Here is a 16,585-nt window from a genome sequence, read left to right as displayed (position 1 = left end):
CTGGCTGCCTTAACAGTCCACTACATTTCGAACTTAGCGATAACAAATCTAGCAGCCCGCCTCTGAACTGCTTCGACGTCATCCTTCAATCCGAGCCGGTATGGATTCTAAACACTCAAGCAATACTCAAGAGTAGGTTTCATCCGCGTGCTATGTGCTGACTCCTTTACAGATGAACCACACTTTCCTTGAATTCTCCCAGATGACCGAATTCAACCATTCACTTTTCCTACTACAACCCTCACATGCTCGATCTACCTCATATCGCTTTGCAGTGTTACGCCCAGATACTTAAACGACTTGACTGTTTCAAGGAAGACACTAGTAATACACTATCAGAACGTTACAGGTTTGAGCTTACTACTCATTCGCATTAACTTGCATTTTGCCAAATGTAGGGCTGCATTACATTCATCATACCAACTGCAAAATTTGTCCGTGCATGCCAACATGTGTGAGATATTAACTGCCAGTACCGTATCTTGTCAAACATAGTGATCTTTTTCTGTCACTTATTGCGGGATCTGAGTATACTACAATGTGTAAGGAATAAGTAGTAAGAAAGTAAATTCCTTTTTAAGTATAGCTCCACAAGCCCATGAATTTTTGGAGACCAAATTACCTTTATCTGAATAAGCAGAGCCAACTCTTTCACGAACCTAGAACATCTAGGAAACAGCGAATTTAATATCATGTCGGTGGAATTTTCATCTCTAGAGTAAACATATCAAAGTCAAGGATTGTAATGTTGCCCCTTTACGTTATTTAATACATCGTTGACACGCTTTTCCTCATTACGACATTCAACCTAACGTTACGTAATGTTGCAGTTGGTAAGAAATGTTTTCGTTTCTATTTCCCTACAAGGGTACAATGGGATATGTACCTTACTAGCTTAAAATAAGTGTCGCACAATCCAGTGGACAAATTATTATTATAACTGTAACTAAAATGCACTGTGTTTACAGTAGTAAACACAGAAAATGAGTTCATTATGTTGGATTTCATGTTGTACCACTAGTCCGACTCTTCCAAAGCGACTAGGACTTCATTTATTTACACATTAAAATTCCATAGGACCAAATTGAGTAACAAATCTCCAAATTCATGGAACGTGTCAGTATATGAAATTACAATATAAAAATAACTAACAAAAATGAAATTATTATAACCCCAAAAATCTTCAAGCCGTAAGTTTTAGTAAACGCAATAAACAATATAACATAAGAATGAGCTTAAGTTTTCAAGAAACTCCTCAACAGAATAGGAGGAGTGATCCATGACCAAACTCTTCATTTTCGATTTGAAAGCGCGTGGATTACTGCTAAGATTTTTTAATTCTTGTGGTAACTTATTGAAAATGGATGCAGCAGTGCACTGCACGAGAGTGAAGGAAATTCCATCCAAATGCAGGTTCTATTTCTGCCGAGTATTAACTGAGTAAAAGCTGCTTACTCTTGGGTTAAACTGATATTGTTAACGAGGAATGACAGTAAAGAATAAAAACATTGAGAGGCCAAAATAAGCAGACTAGTGAACAGGGGTCAACAACAGGTTCGCGAACTTACACCACTCATTGCCCGAGCCACCCGTTTCTGAGCCAAAAACGTCATTTTATAATGGGAGGAGTTACCTCAAAATATAATACCATTCGACATAAGCGAAAGAAAATAAGCAAATTAGACTAACTTTCGTGTCGAGCAATCACCCACTTCAGATGCTGTTCGAATAGTAAAAATGGCAGCTTTAAGCCTATGAACAAGAGCCTTGACGTGAGCTTTGCATGACAGTTTACTATTTGTCTGAACACCTAGAAATTTGAACTGTCCAGCTTCACTAATCATAAGCCCACACTGCGAAATCGAAACGTCGGGTTTTGTTGAATTGTTTTAGAAACTGTAAAAACTGAGTCTTGCTGTGATTTAGTGTTAATTTATTTTCTACAAGCCATGAACTTATGTCATAAACCGCACTAGTTGAGAGCGAGCCAATGTTGCACACAACATCTTTTACTACCAAACTAGTGTAATCAGCAAACAGAAATATCTAAGAGTTACCGAGCGAGGTGGCGCAGTGGTTAGCACACTGGACTCGCATTCGGGAGGACGACGGTTCAATCCCGTCTCCGGCCATCCTGATTTAGGTTTTCCGTGATTTCCCTAAATCGCTTCAGGCAAATGCCGGGATGGTTCCCTTGAAAGGGCACGGCCGATTTCCTTCCCCATCCTTCCCTCACCCGAGCTTGCGCTCCGTCTCTAATGACCTCGTTGTCGACGGGACGTTAAACACTAATGTCCTCCTCCTATCTTAGAGTTACCAGTGATACTAGAGGACATATTATTTATATAAATAAGGAACAGGGTGGCCCCAACACTGATCCCTGGGGCTGAGGCACCCCCCTCCCCCCACTCCCCAATTTGACTGTACCCTACTCTCAACACTGTGAATAATGACCTTTTGCTGTCTGTAAAGTAAGAGGTCAACCAATTGTGAGGTACTCACCATATTCCGTAATGGTTCAACTTCTGGAGCAATATATTGTGATCAACACAATCAAACGCCTTAGTTGAGATAAAAATGTGCCTAGCGTTCGAAACCTTTTGGTTAGCCCAACCAGTACCTCACAGAGAAAGAGAATATAGCATTTTAATTCTTAAACGACTTCTAAAGCCGAAGTCTACATTTGATAGCAAATCGTGTGATATAAAGTGATCAATTATCCTTACAAACACAGCCTTTTCAATAACGTAAACAAATACTGATAGAATTGAAATAGACTTAAAATTGTCTACAGTATCCTTTTCTCCCTTTTTACAAAGCGGCATTACTACTGAGTATTTTAATCATTCAGGAAATTGACCGTTGCTACAAGAAAAATTACAAATATGGCTAAGTGCAGAGCTAACATGTGCAGCACAGTACATTAATATTGCCGGCCACGGTGGCCGAGCGGTTCTAGGAGCTTCAGTCCGGAACCGTGCCGCCGCTACGGTCGCAGGTTCGAATCCTGCCTCGGGAATGGATGTGTGTGATGTCCTTAGGTTAGTTAGGTTTAAGTAGTTCTAACTTGTAGAGGACTGATAACCTCAGAGGTTAAGTCCCATAGCACTCAGAGCCATACTTTAATATTCCACCATATCCGTGAGAGTCCTTAGTCTTCAGTGATTTAATTATTGACTCAATCCGTCCCCCTCCCTGTCTGCAAGACAGAGGAGTATTTCAGACAGAAGTCTCGGAAAGGGATTTGACAGGAGAGTTATATGATTGCCTGTAGAAACTAAATTTTCATTTAATTCACCAGAAATGCTCAGATAATTATTGTTAAATACTGTACATGTATCTGATTGATCAGTAACAGAAATATTTTTACTACGAACTGACTTCATATCGTCTACCTTTTGCTGCTGTACCAGACACTTCCTTCACAACTGACCGTATGGTTTTAATTTTAACCTGTCAATTAGCTATTCTATTTGCATACCACATACTCTTTCATTTTTAAGCACCGTACTCTGCTGTTTGTAATGGACTCCTGTAGCTTGATTCTGACTACTTGTAACATTTTGATATAATTCCCACTTTGTTCTACATGACATCGTTACCACACTAGTCAGGCACTCTGGCCGCCTTTTACTGTTAGTACCTCGTTTAGAACGTTCTGAAGGAAAACAACTCTCAAAGAGCATGAGAAATGTGTTAAACCTCGACGAGGTTTGAGAAACTCTCTATTACCGTTGCATTAGCCCTCCAACATAGTTTGTAATTATATGTGACATTTGTTTGAGTACAATAACCCTTTAACTCTTAAATTTTTTACTTCATAATCTGAAAGGCCATTCATCCTTTTACTAACAGAATGCACATCTAGTAATGGAGAATGAATAAAAATATTGTATATGGTTGAGCTGCTGTTCCCCTGCACCTTCGTTATAAGAAACACAGTCTGTATCAGATCACATGAATTTAGGAGATCCAGCAACATCCTGTTTCTTACACAGTCATACACAAAATTAATATTGCAGTTACCACATGTAACTACTTTCTGGTACTTCCTATAAAGTGAATCAAGAACCATCTCTAAATTGAGCAGAAATGCTTTGAAGTCAGAGTTAGCGGCTGGTAATTCGTGCAGATGCTTTGAATATTTTATCAATACCAGTGGTTTTCATGTTCCCGCTAAAATCTTTCAAAATTGCTCTCCCAGTGCGCCGAGAGTTACTGAGACCATTGTCGCTATTTTTGTCGGAGTCCCTCTAGTTCAAATTTCATGCTCTCATATCTAGAAAGTTTGTCAGATTATTTCGCATCGATTCCACCATCACCTGAAATATTGATGTCAATGATCCATATTTTCATTTCCTCTAGGATGTGAGGTGTGCTATATTGTGTTCCAGCATTAAATCTGTTTCAAATGGGAGGTTCGACTGTTTTTCTGGATGATTGTTTTCGGCTTCACTCGGGTCGTTTGCTGACTTCTGGATTTGGTAGCGTGAATAGTGATGGCTTGTTCTTGTGCACCAAAACTCTGTCGTTCAGTTTTGTTTCTTAGAGCTCCGTTGGTGAACCAACATCTGGTCTTTCTTTGATCTGTCTGAGAGTATATGCCATGTTTAGATCCACTCTAGGGAACGTTACTGATATTCGAAGAAACACTGGTAACCTCCTCCATGGAAAACCGTCGTTTCTGTCGCCGTGTGCAGCAGACCGTGGCTGAGTTTAGGGGGAAGTGGGGTACGGGGGTATAACCTCTTTCGTCCGATTTACGATTATTCGTTACTTCCCTAAATCGCTTAGGGTAAGGGAAGAATATTTTCTATGAAAGGGCATTACCTTCTTTCTTCCCTAATCCCACCTTGTGTTCCGTCTGTGTTGACCTCGTCACCGAGGGACCATCAGTTTCAAACTTTCTTCCTTCTGCGAGTGCTGGTAGGGTCAGCTGCAGATTTAGGTAACATCGGTAAGTGACAGACATACACAAGATAGAGAATGAACGCAACTCTAGACCGAGTGTGCAATTTTTTCAAACTTCCCGGTATATGAGACCTATATGTCACACAGCGGTTCAAAACTAAACATTTTAAAAGGAGACCAAGTGTAAACCGTGAGTGGTGACCTTTAGTCAAAAAATTAATTATTTTCGACGTTAGACAGATGCACTTGAATTGTAATGACTACAGGGTTCACTCTCTGTCACACCCCTTTTAGGACATTTTCTGCGGACTTCAAAAAGTAATGTAATATAAGAATGAATCTGTAGAGTCCACAGCGCTACATGACTTCAAAACAACCACGAAGCACTCTTAAACAATGCAGAAACCCGACAGAAAGTGTGGATTCTAAATTTCTTCCTTATAAAATCTAAGTGAATCTGTGACCGTTATAACGTACATAAAAGGAAAGAATGGCAACTGCCAGATCAATGGTTACTAACTTGAGTTGTAAAAGAAAACGACAATTTTTAAATACAACAATAACTGCCACCTAAAATTAAAATGACGGAAAAAATGTATCCTATGCAATGCATTGAGGTGGCAAAAATTAATTCTGAGATTCTCTTAACATTCATCAATAAGTTTACGACATAACCTCCGATGATTTCGAGAAAACCTTGATGATAGCAGGAGTTGTTGATTTTCCGAATCTAACTCATCTTTCTAATAACTTATTTCGTCTAGGGTACATCTCTGTTACTTTTTCAGACATTAACAACTATGAGTGACGATGAAATCGTTGCGTACGTGAACGTATTTATGCATTTCAAAGATATGAACTGTAGCCACGAAAACGGTAGTTTTCAAATGAGCGAATGCCAAATAACTGGAAAGAGAGTTAGCACATATATCTCTGTGACTAGGTCGTGAGAGTGGTGCGCCCCCGTAGCTCAGAGGTGAGCACGGCTGACAGCCATGTTGAGGACCGAGGTTCGATTCCTGGTACTGCCAGGGATTTTTTCTTTGTGGCAATACTGAAACAGTGTAGACAAACTAGAGAACATTCCCAACCGACAAAAACAGATCTTGTTGAAACTTAGTGGGTGTGTAGAGGGGACAAAATAATGGAATATGATTTTTAACGCAATAAGATTTTTTTGTTTGTGCCCAATTTCACTTCTGAGGGGTAAAATAAACCATGAAAGGTAATTCGGAATATTATGTCCTCACGAAATATTTTGGAGACAATGATAAATAAAAAATGTTTATCATATAAATGTTAATATGTGACTAACGTTCTTGAAAAATGAATAGCCGAATTTTATAATTATTTGAACTTTTGAGAAATGTCCCATCTCCATTAATTAATTTTGAAAAATGAAAATTTTTGTTACTACATGCATCAAAGAACCCTTCAAGCTACATAAACACAGGGTTAAAAAATTGTTTTCTGTAGTATTATTTTTGAAAATAACCTGTACATAACATGCTGTCCGAGTGTTTTCACCTATTCAAGGAGTCGAAACATTCACTATTAGTCTAGTTATTTGTTTTACTTATGTTTTGGATGGTGATTTTATGTCTTATATTCATTTTATGTTTCTTTTTCTTCGTTTTTCAGTTTACCATTTCAAATATGTGTATTCTCTTAATTGAAAAGAATAGGTAATTCATCATTATCATATACAATCATTATAATAATGATAATTTGTGAATAAATGCTTAAAACATAACGTTTCCTTATACTTTGCACATAAAAAAGAACGAAATTTCATCACATTATACACGTGACAGAGAATACAGTATACATCAAAATTCAGCAGGTGAGCCTCTAAATATCCTGATTTGCATCAGGGATGTTTCAGTAAATTCGCAAGCCTTAGCGAAGAGAACTCATTATGTAGTAGTGACTCCAACTTGATTGTATTGATTCAATTGAGATTGACAGGATAATCATTCAACAGATATCGAAATGTTCTCACAAAGTTCTTCCAACATCGAAAACTGTACACGTCTCACGTCTGTACCTTTGCCGTCGTCCCATTTGGGAACGCCAGATGAACAAATACCTTGACCTCAGGTGCAATTCTGTATATGGTTCTGTCACATTGACAGCCACAAGAATCTAACAGAAATACAGATTTTTCCCTCACTAGGAAACAAAACACGTTTGAAATACCTTTTGAGTTAGTCAGATGCTTGTTTACTAGGTTTCGATGCTATGCAAATGATATTTGGAGCTTAAAAGAGAGGTTCTGGAAGTCTACTTCCAAGCTCACTATTAGTTTCTTTTAAAACTAAGAAAAAGCAGGACGTCTGTGGGGAAAAAACCACTTTGACCATCTTGACGTCATGCCCGAGGAAAAGAACTTCATCTGATGATCCCAGAGGGCTCGACGGCACAGGTACAGATGTGAGATGTACACAGCCTTCGATGTTGAAAGAACTGAGGAAAAGATTTTTTAATTTAGTTTTGTTGAATGAGTGTGATGTAATGTAAACTGGGGAGCAATGAAATCGCCGGCCGAAGTGGCCGTGCGGTTAAAGGCGCTGCAATCTAGAACCGCAAGACCGCTACGGTCGCAGGTTCGAATCCTGCCTCGGGCATGGATGTTTGTGATGTCCTTAGGTTAGTTAGGTTTAACTAGTTCTAAGTTCTAGGGGACTAATGACCTCAGCAGTTGAGTCCCATAGTGCTCAGAGCCATTTGAGCCATTTTTGAGCAATGAAATCAAGCTGCAGTCACTAGCACTTTATCAATTCTCTTCGCAAAGACTTACTAATGTACTGAAATATGCCTCACACAAATCACGATATTTGGAGGGTCACCGTCAACCATTTGAAATCCTACTGAATTTTGTTGTATATTGTGCTCTCCGCTTTGTATATTATGTGAAGAAATTTTATGTGCACAGTGTAAGAAAACGTTCGTCCTAAGCGTTTGTTTACAGATTATCATTATTGCAATGACTTTGTATCATGATATTAAGTTACTTATTTTCAATTAACAGAATAAACGTATTCGAAACGGTACACTGAAAACAAGAAACAAAGAAACTGGAAATGGATATGAAACACAAATAAAATAACCATTTAAAACATAAGATAAAAATAAACGAAACTAATAAATAGATTAATATTAAATAATTACATATTTTAATTCGGTATGTTGAAAATACTCTGATAGCAAATTGTGTACAGCTTATTTTCAAGAATGGTACTTCAGAAACCAGGTTTTTACTCATGAATGTATGAAGATTGGGTGCTTCTTTAACTTCTATTTAACAAAAGCTTTCATTTTTTCTAAATTAATTATTGGTGATGGGGTATTTAAGAAAATCAAATTATTTGAAAATTCGATTACACATTCTGAAGAAAGTTAATTATTTATCTATTTTTATATGAGAAACATTTATCATATGTCATCGTTTCGAAGATATTCCGTCCAAACTTTATGCCAAATTATCCTTCGGAGTGCATTTTACCACAAAAAAGCGGAATTAGGCATAAGCAGAAAAATTAATATTGCTTTATGTGTCCTCCTCTACGCATCCATCAAGTTTCATCAAGATCGTTTACTGACGCTTGGGAATGTTCCCTTGTCAGTTCGTGAGGCCAAATCGGCAGCTACTCATATGAGAAGTAGCGGTTCCATGTCAAGAGCGACCACATCGGCAGGGAGAGCGGTGTGCTGACCCCACGTTCCTGCATATCGCATCCGATTACGCCATTAGCAGAGGACGAAAGGGTAGCTGGTTGGTCCTGACTGTCCGAAAATCTTGTGCTTTACTTGCATTATGGAACAATATTGATAGTTACTTAAAATTAGTGCAAATTTTTTTAAGCAATTGCATATCGGTAGTGAAAAGAACAGCCCAACGGAAACGATGGATTCTTTTGGTGATTGGAAAAGAATCGAGACATTCGGTTATAGTTATACTTGTCACTTCAATTATTCATTCATTCTTCTGGATGAAACCAGGCTATGGGAACAACCGAATAAAAACATTTCGAATCAGTCGGTTGTAGCTTTACGAATTGACAGGATTATTATTCATTCATTTCTTTCGAACGAAACCAGTCTGTGGAAACAATTGAATGAAAACCGTCGACGGAATCTGGCGCATTCAGTTTGGAAGGGATACATTTGATCGTTTTGGCGTTGTTAAATCATTATCGTTGACTGCACTCTGCCATCGCCTGTCGTCGCTTCTACTGGCGTTCGGATATCTGCTTTTTATTGCGGACCAATAAATAACTCTCAGTTCTGTTTTTCGTCAGTATATATGAACAGACGTTTAGTTAATAGTGAACTCTGTGAACGCAACGAGATGCCGAAAACCTTGGTAGCGCGAAATTGGAAGAAATCATGTGAGTGGATAAAAAGTGATCAGGATAAATTCAATGCAATATACAGTATCTCCAGTGATGATTCATATTCCGAATCTATATTATTTTAAAAAAAATTATAGAAAATTAACAAATGATGACAAACATTTTCCTGAAAAAAAAGCAAACGTGTTAATATATGCTTAAAATACAAGTATTTAAGTCACAAAATAATTATAAAAATTATTTTATCTGCTTCCTGCTCACGTCAGCTAACCATTTATCGAAAAAAAAATTGTGATCGCTAAAAAATCACAGGGGGACAGAGACAGAACTTAAATAGTTTAAATCTAAATGCAATTGTTCATTTATTTAAACATTAATTTATGATGTACTTCCAACTATTAACGTTTTAAAATGAACAAAAGTACATATTTACTGCCAGAACTACGGATAATTCGTAGGGTTAAGTAAGTAATCAAATTATTTAAAAAATTCACGTTCATTAAGATATTTTATTTATCTCAACTTGAAATAAGATACGTTAATAGTCTCTAGAAAAGTAGGCGTCCCTAATCATGGCATATGTATAACCGAAAAGGTTTAAAAAGTATGTAAATGAAATTACTGAAAACCGTGGACGCAGTGTTAACATTCGTGTAACTGACAGAGGCTTGTGTCAGTAATTGGAACCACTCAGACCCGGAGAATTAGTGAAACCAATCATTCATCTAACAAGGCCTCAGAGACTAGTTCCATTCAACTGAAGTAAGAAACGACTGTACTAAAAGGAATGGACTATCTATGCTGCTGTTAAAGGCTGTCGATTTTTCCTTCGCAACATGTCAGGAATGGCTGGAGCTGCAATTCATGCTACTATTATAAGAGAAACACTACTCTGGTTATGTCATATGGCGAAATCCCCGTGCCACCAAGATATTCACCGATGGACGTCATCTCAGTCCCAGTGCCAATATCGGGGATATCGAGGACTAGATACAACGAAGGGCTAACGTCCTTCAGAAGAGCAAAAAAATAGCTTCTGATACTCTTTCCAGCCGTATCGTTGCTTGCTTAATCTAGTTTTACGGCTGCTGGCATATGCAGATATGACATTTTTGACTTGTCGTCCATTAAGACTATAATTTTGGCTAGCTGTTTTCTTTGCGAGCTACTAACTTTCGTCGCATTGTGCTGCCAGAGTACACGACCCTCTATGCGTGCTGGCCCCTGTGTGCAACTAATGGATGACTTTTTGGAAACAGTGTAATTGTCTCCTGTTGCGACGCGTAACTTTGAAATTTGGCTCAGCCGTACCTACAGCATTTCTCTGTAATGGTGGAAAAGCGTAGTGCCCTGGGACGTGAGCCTCGAGCTCGACGACGTTTCACACAGCAAAAAAAAATAAAAATAAAGAAAGTGTCTCCACTCAGAAGTTCCTCTGACGTGTAAAGCGGCTTAATGATGTCGCATTGGCACCAAATTTCAAAAGTCTGCCCATTGCCTCCGTAGATGCGTCATACGATGGAATGCTCGTCAGTCCTTGTTTAGATATTTCTGCCATGGAGCTCAGAAATGCGATGCCCAACGCTGATATCACGCAGTTTTTCTATGAGTTACAGAGGAAAACGTTTCAGACACGACGTCGATTAGAACAGACACGAGAAGACCTTAGGCGTCCTGGGCCCTTTCCTTCTGACATTAGTTCCCACATATTCCGCAGTCGGAAACGACTGTTTGCAGTACAGTGAACCACAGGAAGACGTTCTTGACAATCAGTGATACTGCTGACATATCCCTGACGCTTCTAACCGTTTCTGAGGATATCGTGGCCTATAAATCCTAGACCGTGTACCTACCCCCTGGGGTACAGTGCACTTTTCAATTTTTGCTCTGGTGTTCAGGGTGGACCACAAGGGACCATTCAAAACCATTCGACGAAATCTGAACGTTATCCGAAGCTGCGTATGGTGCTCATTCTCTTCCAGTGCCTCTCTTTCATGCCCTCATGTGGTGTGATCACGAACATTGACCACATGAGTGAATAAAATGGCAAAGGACCTGTATAAGACTCCCCAGTTCTGCAAAACCGTCGGTGGCACTACCAACATTTATTGAAACTATATATGATGGTAGTATCTGTTCCCGAAAGAACAGTTACCGTCGATGACCATGCAGCTTTGCTCAAATGAAATGATAATTAAATAGACACCCTAGCTGCAAGCAGGCGTTGATACACTTCATTGGGGACATGTTGAAAATGTGTGGCCCGACCGGGACTCGAACCCGGGATCTCCTGCTTACATGGCACACGCTCTATCCATCTGAGCCACCGCGGGCACAGAGGATAGTGCGTCTGCAGGGACTTATCCCTTGCACGCTCCCCGTGAGATCCACATTCCCTACATGTCCACAACACTACATTCGTAGTGCGCCTAATAGATGTTTGCCCATCATACTCATTACTCGTGGCAGATTAATCTACCAAGTCCCGTACGAGTTCGGGCATAGCGTGTGCGTTCGCACAAGAAGGTCAAAGGCCGGGAACCCATATTTTTAACTATATATGACGGTAGTATCTGTTCCCGAAAGAGTTACCGTCGATGACCATGCAGCTTTGCTCAAATGAAATGATAATTAAATAGACACCCTAGCTGCTAGCAGGCATTGATACACTTCATTGGGGACATGTTGAAAATGTGTGCCCCGACCGGGACTCGAACCCGGGATCTCCTGCTTACTTGGTAGATTAATCTGCCACGAGTAATGAGTACGATGGGCAAACATCTATTAGGCGCACTACGAATGTAGTGTTGTGGACATGTTGGGAATGTGGATCTCACGGGGAGCGTGCAAGGGATAAGTCCCTGCAGACGCACTATCCTCTGTGCCCGCGGTGGCTCAGATGGATAGAGCGTCTGCCATGTAAGCAGGAGATCCCGGGTTCGAGTCCCGGTCGGGGCACACATTTTCAACATGTCCCCAATGAAGTGTCTCAACGCCTGCTTGCAGCTAGGGTGTCTATTTAATTAACATTTATTGAGATTTTAAAGAATGTGCTTCTACAGCGAGCAGCGAGAACCTGCGAAGCAGCTCTAGAGCCTGCAGGTAGGCAACCACTTGACACACCTCCGATGACAGTTGCCAACAGTTTCCAAGGCAGTCAAGGACACGTTTCCACTGCCCATCGCACTGCAAACTGTAGTTTTCGACAGCGGAATATGCTGGAATCACCTTCCTAAGGAATGGAGTGGTTTCATTGACGCCGTTTGTCCCATCCCCTGAGGCCTTTTCGTGTCATGTGTATCTGCAATGTTTCTGTCGACCACGCATCGCATTTCTGATCTCCATCGCAGGGGCGTCAAAGCAACAGTAAAAAAGGGGTACCGAAACTGTGACGATCTGCCCATCGTGTCACAGGTCTGCGGTGCCATTGAGTAGAATTTTTCGTGAAATTTGGTGGAAAATGTGACATCATTAGCCCACATTACACGCCACATGAACTTCTGAGCCTTGGACATGTTTCCACATATGTTGACACTTTGCTCTTCTAAGCATCGTCAAGCTCGATGGTGGCGTCAACGGGCGCCATGCCTTTGTACTGTTGCGGGGGAAGGTTGTGTGTTTGACGCAAAATCAAACTTTTGCATCGCAAGGGGTAACGATAGCGGTGTTTCGAAATAGTGTTTCTCTAATTCTGTTGCGCAGCGTATCATTGTATCACCTGGAGTAGGAACAAGCCAATGAAATACGTAATATTATGCATTTAAGTGTATTAAACCGACAATAATAATGATTTTAGCAGAAAGTTAGGACAATATTACAAAATACCAAATGTTTAATATGTTACTCGTAATAACACGTATGTATTACAGTTACTCTGTATACAAACACCTGAGACTTGCAGCAGAAACACGGTGATAAGTCCATAATTGTGACCTGTACACCTTCTTGGTTCGCTTTTGGAAGGCAATACAGTACAATTCTGGGTGTTATGGATTCTTGTAGAACTTGGTAGCTTTGTGTAGGTAGGAAACAACAGATGGCTAAAAGCAGTTTATGCTAGTTCCGTGAATTATTGGCAGGTGATTGGTTGGGCGCTGAGCTGGAGACTGATAGCGTCCTAAATGTATTCCATCGGATTCATATAAGGCGAATTTTTGTGGTCGAGATACCAACGTGGGTTCATTATCATGACCCTCAAACCCCTTTAGTACAGTTGTAGCCTTGTGAAACGCCCTGCACCAGTGTTGCAGTGTGTGCTTCGAGCATCTGTTCGCCTGGATGGCGTCATATTTGCAAGTGCCCATCAACATGGTGTAACAAGACACGCGATTCATCCGACTAGGTGACGAGTTTCCACAGAACCAAAGCCCAACCTCTATAAGATCAGGTCCATTTCAGTCATAATTGACAAGCTCGTTGGGTCAACATGGCAACACCTAGCGGTCACCTTCAGCCCAATCCATGTTCAACAATGTGCGCCGATCTATATGATCCGAAATACTTGCGTCTGCTACTTAAGTGAAACCTGTAGTCGGATCTGCCACAGATCGGCACCTATGCTTTTCCTCAGGGCAGTCAATCCTCCAGCCTTCAAGTTCTGTGATGAAATCTGGACGTCCAACATCTAGTCGCCTACTCATAATTTGACAGTCCTTCAACAACTGTGCATAGATGTTCACGGTAGTAGCACCCGAAAAGTAGGACATCTTCATCGTTTCCGAGAGGTTGCGTCGCGGACGCTGCGCCATAATACGTAATCTACCCTTCGCCAAAGTCACTTATTTCAGTAAAAAAAAATGAGCGTACATTATCAGTTGCTATACATTTTCAGTGCTTACTGTCACAGTTTTTTATGGTGTACGAATATTTGTAAGTCCTGACAGTGGCGACTAAGGGTCATCTTTTGTCTTCTACGAAACGAATATTGGCGTTCTTGTGACAACGAACTGATGAGATTGTGAGGTGAAAAATCTATTTTCGTATAATAACTGATGGATTTACCCAGGATTTAATACATGGAAGTATTGTCCAATGTGAGAGTTGAGAGTATAACCCGGAGATTTCGGTAATCTGTTTTGAAGAGTTTCCAGTCGCTTCAGGTATCTATCAGCGGTCACTGATTATGTATACGAACCATATAACATAGCCTGAATTTTGATTGGGCTCCAAACTGACAGTTCTGCGTTATCTGACAGTCCGACACCCTCTAAGGGCGAATACAATAGTGATACGACAAACCACAAATCTTGTTTGCCACAGTGGTTTAAGAGCGACCTCCAATTCCACTTCCTGTCTGTAGTAAGTAGGGTATTTGAATAAGCTACGCTAAGTCAAGTTGGGGCCACCAATTACATTTCGCTGTTGGGGAGCTTTAGATTGGTAGTGAAAAGAGTTACTTTTCTCTTGTTAAATTGCTTTCCACCGTTGAGATATTTCACTACTGAGTGATTTTGTCCAGATGTCTTTGGAGGATCGTATCAATAAAGTCTAGCTTTTGGCAGTGGTTGAGCATTGTAGTGTCACTTACGTGTAGCGCGATTTTCCTCGCGCACCTGCTTGACCGCGTCGTTATCGTAGATAAGAGTAACATTTAAGAGCCATACGGCACCCCAATTACAATCGATTTTACGCTGCTGCTTTGACTGCCGCTCCAAATGAAACATCTCATCTGCCTCACGAAAGAAATCTTTAGCGTATAACCGGGACGACCTGTGGAGTCTAACTTAGATACTGTCACCATAACAGACCCAGTTCAGTGATGAGTATTTTGTGATAAATGACGACTTCTGGAACGATTATAATATAATGATTTCAGAATTTTACCTTCGAAGTCAAGGAGGGAGTTAGGTTTATAGATCACAGGTATAAACGGACCATTCTGTGGATTAGAAAGGAAAAGCTGTCTTCCACATCCAGAGACTGAAGTGTAGGAATCAGGCGAGAAGAATCATTACGCAAAGAAGAGGGATACGGAAGTACTAACGAATGACGAGATCGCTTTAATTACTCTAAGGCTATAGCTACAGCATTAAGGAATAGCTCAGTAGGCAGTACAGTTGAACAGGAATGGACATTTCTGAAAGGGCAATCACAGAATCTGGAAACAAAAACATAGCTACAAAGAAGCTAACAGCAAAGGAATCGTGGATAACAGAAGAAATACTTCAGTTGATCGCTGAAAGAAGTAAGTACAAAAACGTTGAGGGAAATGCAAGGATACAGAAATTGAAGTCGCTAAGGACTGAAATAAATACGAACTGCAAAGAAGCTAAGACGAAATGGCTGCATGGAAAATGAGAAGAAATAGAAAAAAAAAAGATTGTCGGAAGGACAGACTCAGCATATATGAAAGTCGGATAACCTCCGGTGAAATTAAAAGCAAGAGCGATAACGTTAAGAGTACAAGGGGAATTCTACTGTTAAATGCATTGGACAGAGCGAATAGGTGGAAAGAGTAGATTTAAGATGGAAAGAGTACATTGAAGACATCAATGAAGGGGAATATTTGTCTGATGTGATAGGAGAAGAAACGGGAGTCGATTTAGAAGAGATGCTGGATCCAACATTAGAATCAGAATTTAAGAGAGTTTTCGAGGGCTTAAGAGCAAATGAGACAGAAATGATAGATAATATTTCACCAGAATTTCTAAAATCACTGGGGAAGCGGCAACAGAACGACTAGTCACGTTGGTGTGTTGAATGTATGAGTCTTGCGACATACCACCTGACTTTCGGAAAAATAGCATCCATGCGATTCCGAAGACTAAGAGCTGAAAATTGCGAGTTTTACTGTACAATCAGCTTAACAGCTCATGCATCCAAGTTGCTGACAGGAATAATATACGGAAGAATGGAAAAGAAGCTTGCCGGCCGGTGTGACCGAGCGGTTCTAGGCGCTTCTGTCTGCAACCACGCGACCGCTACGGTCGCAGATTTGAATCCTGCCTCGGGCATGGATGTGTGTGATGTCCTTAGGTTAGTTAGGTTTAAGTAGTTCTAAGTTCAAGGAGACTGATGACTTCAGATGTTAAGTCCCATAGTGCTCAGAGGCATTTGAACCATTTGTAAAAAAGCTTGAGGTTGTGTTAGAAGACGATCAGTTTCGCTTTAAGAGGGGCAAAGGCACCAGAGAGGCAATTCTGACATCGTGGTTGATAATGGAAGCAAGACTAAAGAAAATTCAAGACACATTCATAGGATTTGTCGATCACGAAAAAGGCTTAGACAGTGGAAAATGGTGCAAGAAGTTAGAATTTGTGAGAAAAATAGGGGTAAAATATAGGAAGAGACGTGTAATACACAATATGTACAAGAGTCAA

General features: G+C 40.3%; 1 non-coding gene across 1 annotated transcript; it reads left to right on the top strand.

Annotated features, from left to right (window-relative positions):
• The first annotated feature begins 12,149 nt into the window (after positions 1-12,149).
• Positions 12,150-12,224, top strand: Trnat-ugu (transfer RNA threonine (anticodon UGU)). The gene has a single exon. It is a non-coding gene; the product is annotated as a tRNA-Thr (tRNA).
• Positions 12,225-16,585: the final 4,361 nt, after the last annotated feature.

Source organism: Schistocerca nitens, chromosome 2, assembly GCF_023898315.1.
Source record: "Schistocerca nitens isolate TAMUIC-IGC-003100 chromosome 2, iqSchNite1.1, whole genome shotgun sequence".
Classification (NCBI taxonomy): domain Eukaryota; kingdom Metazoa; phylum Arthropoda; class Insecta; order Orthoptera; family Acrididae; genus Schistocerca; species Schistocerca nitens.
This window is presented reverse-complemented; position numbering and strand designations above follow the sequence as displayed.